The sequence below is a fragment of the Myodes glareolus genome, chromosome 4 (genome assembly GCF_982192425.1).
Source record: "Myodes glareolus chromosome 4, mMyoGla1.1, whole genome shotgun sequence".
NCBI classification, from domain to species: Eukaryota; Metazoa; Chordata; class Mammalia; order Rodentia; family Cricetidae; genus Myodes; species Myodes glareolus.
Genome location: NC_142029.1, coordinates 36,275,532 through 36,286,336, shown reverse-complemented (window position 1 = coordinate 36,286,336; position 10,805 = coordinate 36,275,532). Strand labels below are relative to the sequence as shown.

The following is a 10,805-nucleotide window of genomic DNA, read 5'->3' as shown; positions in this document are numbered from 1 at the left end:
AATGACTGTGAATAATTGATTATTTGTACGTAGGGATGTTAAAACAACTCCTTGATAAACCTTGGTCAATATGTGTTGCATTCAAACATTTTTTTTAAATTGATTTTTAAAAATTCACTTTGAACTTTCCAACACATGCCCTCATAGTAGAGTTTGTCCTATGGGATTTTAATATTTTGTTTCTTTCAGTGCCAGGGTTGATTCTAAGGACTTCAAGTGCCACTGAAGCTGCCTCTTCAGCTGGACTTAAGGTATTTAAATTGCATTTATTTGTGTGTGTGTGTGTGTGTGTGTGTGTGTGTGTACTGACCATGGTGAGAGTATTGACCAGGGCAGAAGCCAGGCAGTTTTGGATTTAATTCTTTCCTTCCACCATTTGATTTTGGAGGGTTGAACTCAGGTTGCCAGACTTGGTACAAGTGCCTTTACCCGGTGAGCCACCTCACCAGTCCCACATTTAGATGGAATACAGTCTGCTTATGCAGTATTGTTCCTTACAGGGCATTACGTTTTAGAATGAAACAAGACTTTAAGTTGTCAATGTGCTTTCTTCTGATAAGATGCTTTGCATGTCTAAACTTCCTGAAAAATTGGTGACTGTCATGGTTATTATTCCCAGTGTTTCTTAGCTTTTAAAATTGGTTCATTGGTAATTTTAGTAGATTGCTTATTATTTTGATAAATATGAAGTAAAAACATCTTAGAGGTAAGATCCCCTACCCTCTAGTTACTTTCTTCGCGCTGATGTAAGGGAATAGTTAGATAAATGTTTCGAAGAAGTTTACCCACCCTCGCGTCTCTAGACTAAATGTAAAGCAACAACAGTTAGACCTATAGGACCACATATTGGGAAACGGTTAGCTATTCACCATCCCCACAGATGAATTTTTCTTTGTTAGTAGAACACGGAGAAGTGTATCTTGCTGCCTGGCATCACCGGAAGTTAATGGTGCTTTGTCTCCGTTCATTCAGAAACATCTTCATTTGCGTTTTACTGTTCATTCACTGTCCAGTGTGGTGGTGACAGGAGGTGACATGGATTGGGAGTTGATCACTGCCTAAAATCGAATTACTGACCAGCTGCCTTTCCTGACTTCAGCCTCTGGTTGTTTAAAATGTTTAGATCATAAGGTGTCTTGGTCTTCCTGTTGTCCTGAAATTGAGAAGGTCAAAGAAGAGCTGGAAAGGAAGTAAGATGTCTGCGAAGTTACTCAAGCCACAGAGCTCTCTGTCGTCTGCAGGAATGACATAACAATTTAAAGAACATTGCTATTTTGAGTTTCCTAGATCTTTCCCGAAATGCGTGCACGGCTGATTCCATGAGCATTTCATTTCCGTTCTGCTTGTCTCCCCTGTTACTTAGGAAGAAGCTTTGGACATAAGAACTCCTGGGAAGGCTCTTAGGTCTCTTAGATAAACACTGATTTGATTTAGGTAAGAAACAAAGGGGTGGGAATTACTTTGAATTACTTTATTTTATAAAGTCTTCATCAGTTTTTATTCACTTTTTTGTGTGCATTATGATTTAAAAGTCTGCTTAAGTTTTTTTTTTGAATGAAAAATTTACAGCTACTAAAAGGATTTTGAATCAAAACAAAATTAATGTAGAAAAGTTTAGTTTACTCTGAATGAAAATGAGAGAGTCAAGAAAGAGCGTCAGGGAGGGTTAGGAGTTAACTTACTGGGTTTTGCAGGAATTGTTCATTGTTAACTAGACCTTGTGTGCTGTGTGGACAATGGCCAGAGGCTGGATACAGGTAATATAGTTTGCCCATTTGGTTTAAGCGGCATCAGCTCTGTTGAAAACAACTTCGCCATGAGTCATTACTTAAAACATTTGTAGCCTTGGATATAATAATTTTACTTTTAGAAATTGACTCTCTCTCTATGTATATATATACATACATATATATTATATGCATATATACATAGCAAAATAATTACTTGCAAAAGATTGGTAGGCCACTTTTAATATAAATTTTTCTTCTTGTTTTTACTTTCTTCCTTCTCAGGCTAGGTTACATTCTTCTTTCTGAAAATTGCATAATGCATATCATGTGTTTTGATAAACTCCACATCCCTCTTTCTCCCCTCCAATGCTTCCCATATCCCCTCAACTTTTACCTCCCAACTTAATCTATTCTATTTAAAACCCAGTGAGTTCACTTAATCATGCCAGGATGTGCATGGTTGTAGGGTCGTCCGCTGGAATATGGACAACCTATCAGGAGCTGTTTCCTTGAGGAAAGCACCTTCTCCATCTCCTACAATCCACCAATTAACAATAGTCATTCACCTAGAGGTGAGAGTCTGAGAGCCTCTCCCCCACCCATGCTGGGATTCAGACTACCGTGATCGTATGCAATCTTGTGAATGCATTTGAAGCCATGGTGAGCTTATCCATGATACAGTGCCAGCTATTCCTGCAGTCAATGTCTTGAAAGTGCTTCATGTCTCTTGTCTGTTCTTACCCCACTCATCTGGCTAGCCCTCACAGTGGACGAGTTGCCGTAGAATACTATTTTACCTAGGCAAACGTGTTCTATTTGTTAAGTTGAAGAACTGTGTAAAGGTGTGTTACATTTGTTTCTGCTGCATTTGTTTAATGATGTAAGGATGTATGTTTAATTACGTAAAGGTGTGCCACATTGGTTTCACCTTACCTGCCAAAGGCACCTGGTTAGTGTAATAAAAAGCTGAATGGCCAATAGTTGGTCAGAGAAAGGATAGGTGGGGCTGGTGTGGAGAGAGAATAAATAGGTAAAATCTAGGCTCTGGAAGAAGAGGAGGTGGAGAGAATGAGGGACACACCTGAGGCAGAAAACCAGGCAGCCACCAACCAGCCAGACACGGGCAGCAGTGAAAGTAAGAGATACAGAAGGAAAGACAAGTAAAAAGCCCTGAGTCAAAAGGTAGACAAAGAGATACAGGTTAAGTTAAAAGAACTAGCCAGAATGAGCTTAAACTAGGCCAAGCACTCATAACTAATCTTATGTGTCATGATTTGAGAGTTGCTTGGTGGCCCTGAAGAAAAGAAAAAGCCTGGTACAGTGATTGTCTTCCATTTCCACCCTTTGGTTTACTTTCTTCCCTGATTGGAGAGAATCACAACCAGACAGAGTAGCAACCCCATTGACTGAGCTTAGCAACCTCACACTTGCTTTATTGGCTTGCTCAGTGTGTATGTGGACACTACCCCTTCTCTGCATGCGCTTAAGGACCAACCTGTCAGGTGAAGCAATGTTTTTCTTTGGCTTTTGGAGCACGTGTCTTCTTTGTTCCCTTCCCCCCTCTTAGGGGTAGGCATCAGTTCTTTTACTTGGCCTTTATGTTTCCCATTTCTTCTGATCCCTACATTTGGGCTTTCAACTCTTCTGTTCTCTGTGGCTCCCAGATGACTGCGTACATAGTGATATCCTAGCCCTTAATACAGCCTTTCTGACCCTGATTTCCAAATACATACTCATCTTCAGTGCTACTTTCTCTCCTCAGCTTCAGATTCCAATATCTCAATAGCTGCTTGGTAGAGCCCCTGGCCATAACCACCCATTGTTTAGACAAGGTCTCCCTGTGTGGCCAAGGCTGGGCTCTGGATGCTGGGATTCCAAATACATTGGGCATCTCGTCCATGACTTCGTTTAAAATGTTTAAAATGCATATTTTAACATTAAAATAATTAAAAATTAACAATTTCCCTTAATTTTGATGATTTTTTTGTAAACCAAAGTTATTTTTGAAGAGAAGTATTGATATTAGGAGAAAAATAAACATGCTAGAGTTAAAATCATAAAAACTATCAGATTCATGAGTTGGAACACATACAGAATGTGCTGAGTTTCTAGTTTAACAAACATAAAGAATAGAAAATAAAGAAACTCAGGACTCTATTAGGAATTGCTAGCGATCCTAATGTTAACTTAAGTATTGTTGAAAAATATAACCTTTGCCAATTTCTTAAGCTGTTGAATCTACAGTTTAGACACTAACATAGCAGATGTGAGAGGTAGTTCTCAGAGGAGGAGACACACAGTTATTTCCACTTGCAGAAATCCTCTGGGATCGGTAACATTAGCTCAGACATCCCACTTACAAGCACCCCCCCCCACGCTGCCCCAGCAGCCTATAGGAGAGAATTGCCTCCATTCTATGGGTTGTCCTTAGGGAGCAGTGGAGACGGCATGTGAGCATTAATGAGATGGATTCACTTCTGCAAAGCAGATACGCTCCAGTCTGTAAGTTAGAAACAATTTTCCAGCTCAGTGGGTCTCAGGTTGAAAAGTTGGAGGCTATACATGGAAGAGGAGTTACAGACATTGTCTCGCACAATAGCCACTGTAGAACTCTCTCATAAAATCATGGGAGCAGCTACACTTCCTTCAGATTGCGGAAACAGACTAGAAAAGAGAGAATCACAAAGTTAGAATTCTTGGAATAATCCAACCAAATCTTCATTCCTACTTTCCCATGGTTTTCCTGTAGATTCATGTTTACCTTTTATTATTTTATCTTTTGAAATTTCACCTCAAGTTATTTCTAAGAAGAGTACAGGTTAAAAAGATAATTAGTAATATTTATCAGAAAAACAGTTTTCAAGAAATGTGATATTCAAATGACCTAAAGCTATATACAGACATAGCTTGAAAAACGAGAAATTGTTATAAGGTCTTGAGTTAAAAAGAGCAATCCCTGCGTGACCCTGTCTGATTTCCCAATTTCCACTCTGCAGGAAGGCTGCTTCCCGATATCCGTTTCCATCTTTTTTTTTTTTTTTAAAAGATTTTATTTATTATGTATACAGTGTTCTGTCTGCATGGATACCTGCAAGTCAGAAGAGGGCACCAGATCTCATAAATGGTTGTGAGCCACCATGTGGTTGCTGGGTCTTGAACTCAGGACCTCTGGAAGAGCAGACACTGCTCTTAACCTCTGAGCTGTCTCTCCAGCCCCTCCATTTCCATCTTTGTGTTCATTATTCATATGGTTACTTCTTTTGCTACAACTTTGTTGTTAGCTAATGTTTTTGTGTTAATCAAACCGTATTGCTCCATAATTTCTTATTTGACTTACTTCTTCTCTCTTTCAGTCTCTCAAAGAAAAGAGCATACTATTCTTGAGGTAAGTATTCAGTTTTGTCTGGGCTGTGAAAATACTGCTTCCAGATGAGTCAGGTGGAACTAGAGTCTCTCTGTCCTTCCTTCTCCTTTTTTTCCTTCTGTAGTTCCTATTATTTGGGTATTTGAGTAGGACTTTACTAATTTAACACTTTCTATGTTTTTTTTTTTAATTTTATTTTATTTTATTTTTTTAATTTTTTTTTGTTTTTTTTTTTTTTTTGAAACAGGGTTTCTCTGTAGCTTCGGAGCCTATTCTGGAACTAGCTCTTATAGACCAGGCTGGCCTCGAACTCACAGAGATCCTCCTGCCTCTGCCTCCTGAGTGCTGGGATTAAAGGTGTGAACCACCACTGCCTGACTACATTTCTTTTTAACTTAAAGCTTCTGTTGCTATGATAAAACACTATGACAAAAAACAGCCTGGGGAGGAAAGAGTTTATTTCACTTTCCTGGGAATTCAGGGTAGGTACTTGAGACAGGAACCTGGAAGCAGAAACCTTTACAGAGGCCATGAGGGAATGCTGCTCATTGCTTTGCCCTCCATGACTTGTTGGTCGACCTTCTTCTATGCCCCAGGACCACTACTCCAGAGGGCAGCACAGCCCACAGTGAGCCACATCAATTATCAATCGAAAGAACAAACCACAGGCTTGCCCACCAGTGGGGACATTTTCTCAATTGAGGTTTCTGCTTTTCAAAATGACTGTAGCTTGTGTCTAGGTGACACAAAAAACTAGCCAGCATGTATGTTTTTGTCTTTTGTTTCACCCTCTGAAAGATTTCTTCTTCCTTCTATCACGCGTCTCATTTATGCTACTGTATTTTTGATTTTTCTTTTTGTTCTCTGCATATTTAAGAATAATGTTTTGTTTTTCTATTATGAAATGATATCTTATCTATTTGAGAATATTTATAAAGAGTTTCTTTATTTTTGCTGCACTAGAGATTGAACACAGGTTTTCCTATCTACTAGGCAAGTGTTCTCTCATAAGCTACATCCCCAGCATTATTTGGGGGATGGTGGGAACCTCCGTCGATGACTGCCTCCATCTGGTTGGCCTGTGGGTCTATCTTAGGGATATTTTCTTGACTAATGATGGATGAAAGAGTGTTCAGCCCACTATAGGCAGTACCACACCTGGACAGGTGGTCACAGTTTATAAGAAAGCTGAGTGAGCCAGTAAGCATCATTCTTATGTGGTCTCTGCTTCAGTTCCCGTTTCCGGGTTTTTGCTTTGGTTTCTTCCAGCAATGGGCTGTTACTCAGAAACATAAAATGAAATAAACACTTTCCCCCCAGTCAACTTTCGATCATTGTGTTTGATCACAGCAACAGAAAACAAAATGTATGGATATTGTTGTTTTCTTTTCTTTTTATTTATTTATTTATTTATTAAAAATTTCCACCTCCACCCATCCATCCTTTTTCTTCCCCCTACCCCCTCCCTCTCCCTCTCCAGTCCTAAGAGAAGTCAGGGTGCCCTGTCCTGTGGGAAGTCCAAGGCCCTCCCCCAATACTGTTGTTTTCTAAAGAAATGGTCAGTGGTTTTAGGCTCATAACACAGCATTAAAAATAGAAATGAAAAGGCCAAGTGTGGTGGTGTATGTCTTTAAGGTTATTTAAATGTAACAATCACATTGTATAGTCATCTAAATAAATTACTAGTGCTGATTCCTTTTAGTAAAATGCATTATAAATATTTGTGTAAATAATCTTTAATATCTATAATTATATTCCTTCGAAGTTACAGTAAAATTTCATCCCAGCAGTCAGCCATATTTTTTTATACACCTCTAAAATACCTTTTCTCCTTTTTAAAAATATTTAAACCTTTATGAAGGATTGTGGTGATTTGAATGAAATGTACCCCATAGTCTTGGACATTTGAATATGTAGTTGGAAGGTTTAGGAAGTGTGGCCCTGTTAGAGGAAGTGTGTCACTGGAGGCGGGCTTTGAGGTTTCACAAGCCTTGCACCGTTCTTGGTGCATGTGTCAGCCTGCTGCCCCCGTCACTGTGCCTGCCCGTTCTCACTCCTGCTGCCCCCATCACCGTGCCTGCCCGTTCTCACTCCTGCTGCCCCCATCACCATGCCTGCCCGCTCTCACTCCTGCTGCTCCTGTCACCGTGCCTGCCTGCTCTCACTCCTGCTGCCCCCATCCCGCTCTCACTCATACCCTCTGTGATGATGACAGACTCGTAACTTCTGGGACAGTAAGCCAAAATAAACTCTTCTGATGTGTGATTTTTGCTCTTTCGACTTTTTGGGGGCCCATCATCCGGCTCCCAAATAAATCACTCAGAGAGTATTAGAGTATTATTCTTACTTATGAATTCCTGGCCTTAGCTTGGCTTATTTCAGGCCAGCTTTTCTTACCTTAAATTATCACATCTACCTTTTGTCTCAGGGCTTTTTCCTTTTCTTACTTCTGTATATCTTACTTTCAGTCTTCCTCCTTGGCTGGCTGGTGGCTGGCCCTGGAGTGCTACCCTCCTAGATCTCTTGCTTCTCCTCTTCCTCAGTTCTCCTTCTGTTTATACTCTGTCTGCCAGCCCTGCCGATCCTTTCTCCTGCCGCACTGTTGGCCATTTAGTTCTTTATTCGGACCATTAGGTGTTTTAGACAGGCAAAGAATCACAGCTTTACAGAGTAAAACAAATGCAGCATAAACAAAAGCAACACATCTTAAAATAATTTTCTACAACATTCTTCTTTCTATAAGTTGCTTTGGTCCTAGTGTTTCATCTTGGCAATAGAAAAGTACCTAATACAAAATTATTGACAAGAAAAATAAAGTATGAAATTGCCCATAACCATACACTACGTACTGACAGAATCACATAGTCTTGTTGGGAGACATTCCTGTAGGATGATAATCTTAGCATGTACAAAACGTTCTCTCTGACTTCTAGGTCAAGACCTTTCTGTTTACCCATATTTTCATGGATGTGGACCAAAACACAGCATCCAATGCTCTTCTGTGTCATGTCACATGAACACTTCTCCATTTCTCCTGGCCCTAGTGAGGAGGTCAGTCTCTCTTGAGAAGGGCTAGGTCTTGACACATCACTTTCATTATGTCTTTCGTTTATGTTTTGACTGGCTTGTGGATGTGTTCGTTCCCCTGACTTTCATGACCTGAGAAATTTTTTTTCAAGTTTATTTTTCAAGTTTAATTTTCTTTTCTGCAGTGATTTCCATCTGTTCTTCAGAAGTTTGATTTTTGGATGTTGTTCTGCTTACCGTAAATCTTTTTCCAAAATAGAACTCTGGTCTCTCCTCAAGTCTCACAACAGCTATTGGGGATTTGTGTCTCTGGATCCATCATGATCCCTGTAATCCTTGCTCTGTTGTAACCCCCTCTCTCATCTCCAGTCTGCTACCAAGGCCCCTTGGCAACTCCTTTGTGAGTGTCTCTGTGATTCTTTCTGTTCTCGTCTTTATCCCTTTGCACCTGACTTCTTTGTTCCCAGTCTCTTTCCTGCTTCAAGTCATACCTTCAAGTGCTGCAGAATTAGCCCTGTGAACACGCCCCTCATGCTCTGTCATCATCCTGTCCAAGTACCCTCAAAGGCCTCCTGCTGTTCAAAGTAAAAAATGACAACCATCTGGTGCTTAGGTCTCCATACGCCAACTGGTGCTCAGGTCTTCTGTAATGGCTGTCCACTCTGAAGTTCCATCTCCTGCAAGACAAACAGCATCACTCCTGGTCTTCTGAATGTTCCTGGTTTATTCTCCTCTTCATGGTTCTTATGTTGGCAGAGGCTCTCCTCTCTTCTTTCAGTCTTTCTTTGCAGTATTTTCCAGGAAACCTTTCTGTGTGTGTTTGTGGTGAGGCAAGTCTGTGTGTGTGTGTGTGTGTGTGTGTGTGTGTGCGCGCGTGTGCGTGTGGTGTGTGTGTGTGCGTGTGGTGTGTGTGTGTGTGTGTGTGTGTGTGTGTGTGTAGGTCAGAGGTCAATGTAAGGTGTCTTTTGCCCTGGTTTTCCACTTCAGTTTTTGTGGCAGGGTCTCTCACCAAGCCTGGATCTCATCAGTCATCTAACCGGACTGGCGGATGAGCTTCAGGAATCTGCCTTTCTCCAATTCTCTTCCTTTCCTCCCCGCCCCAAGCAGGAACTTCTATGCCTGACCTTTGTGTGGGTGCAAGGGGATGTGAACTCAGGCCCCCAGCCTTGCACAGCAGATACTTGACTGTACCATCTCCACAGCCCAAAGAATCTCATTTGGTCAACCAATCTACAGCCTTTCCTCTACTCACTGGAGGCTAAAACAACTCCGATCCCATGCATTTGGGCCTTAACTGTAGGAAAACTGTGCTGACCAGAGCTGCTCAGCGACCATCACATAGATGAAGTGGGCACAGTGACTGCTTCCCTTACTGGTAAGGACATCAGCCCAGGCAGAGTACGTGGACTCACAGGAAGGCATCCAGGCCCCGAGCTAACTCTCAGTCAGTCCTCTGAAGGCTTGGGTTATCCCTTTGCACTCAGAGTTTGTGATGCACGTTTCGTGTGCTGCCTTCTCCAGTGCAGTGTCTGCCCCTTGGAGTCAGGGTCATGTCGTATACCCATTCTCCAGAAAGACTGGCCGAAGCCCGTGGTCCCGAGTGATACTCGTGGGCCTGGCGGACGTGCACAGTGCTGTGTGAGGTGAGTGGACTGTGGAAGTGCTCGGGCCTTTTGAGATGACGCAGCTGATTTTCATCAGTTGTGATAGCAATCTCAAGTTCCGGGCTCTTGAGAATGACTGTTCACAGAAGCCAGTGTCCTGGCATTCATCACCTGGATCTGGTCGTATCTAATCATTTCCTAAGTTCGGCTGTGTGGAGATCTGAAACACAATGATGATGCAATGATCCCACATATCCCTGCTGCTCCTTGTCACGGGGAGAAATCAAACACCAGTGTAGAAGTAAATATAGAGGGAGTCAACTTTGAGTTTAGGCGTCTCAGTTGGGTGACTTTGTGTGTGTGTGTGTGTGTGTGTGTGTGTGTGTGTGTGTGTTTCCTTTGAAGTTAAGTGTGAAATGAGGGTGGAAAGTTCTGACAAGGTGTTTTTGTCTTTTTAGGGTCCCTCACTAAACCCTGAAGTTGCTTTAGGAAAACCAAGAAATGCGAGGCCTACCCAGAAGTGGTGGACCCTCAGAGGTATGATTGATGGAAAGAAGGTGTGTTTAAGATTGATTATATTTCAGAGTTGCTTGAGGCCAGGTCATGAACTGCGACGACTTTGGTTTATTTCTCTTCCTGGAATAAGACCTTTCCCGAGGCTTGTGAGATTGCCTAATTTACGTGTAAATGAGGTAAAACTGACTGTCTTAAAAGCCACCTACTTTAAAAAAGTAGGCGTGAGTCTCAAGCTGCATGCTATCAGTGGTTAATAGCCTTTTCTAGACTGTTCTGAGTACTTTCAAAGTGAAAAGAAATATTTGTACTTATTTAGTTATTATTACCTTGAGTAGAGTTTGACTCCCTAAAAAGTCCGTGGATGGGTACCTCTGCCCACACCCTCCCCTAGTTGAAAAGAAAGCAAATTAAACATTTATTGCAGGTCACAAGCAAGGTCTGCTGTTCCATCAGGTAAGAAGTGGGAGGAGATTGAAAGAGAGCAGGGCCTGATGACATTTACCTTCCTGCTGGGAAGGGCAGCTTGGGCTGGGGCCCATCTCTGTCAGCCAAAAGTCCTCTTTG

The 10,805-nt window shown here is 41.6% G+C and overlaps 1 long non-coding RNA gene across 1 annotated transcript; it reads left to right on the top strand.

Moving 5' to 3' along the window:
- The first annotated feature begins 1,363 nt into the window (after positions 1-1,363).
- On the top strand, positions 1,364-10,365 carry LOC146894605 (uncharacterized). Its single transcript, XR_015001537.2, has 3 exons — positions 1,364-1,434; positions 5,084-5,115; positions 10,184-10,365. It is a non-coding gene; the product is annotated as an uncharacterized LOC146894605 (long non-coding RNA).
- Positions 10,366-10,805: the final 440 nt, after the last annotated feature.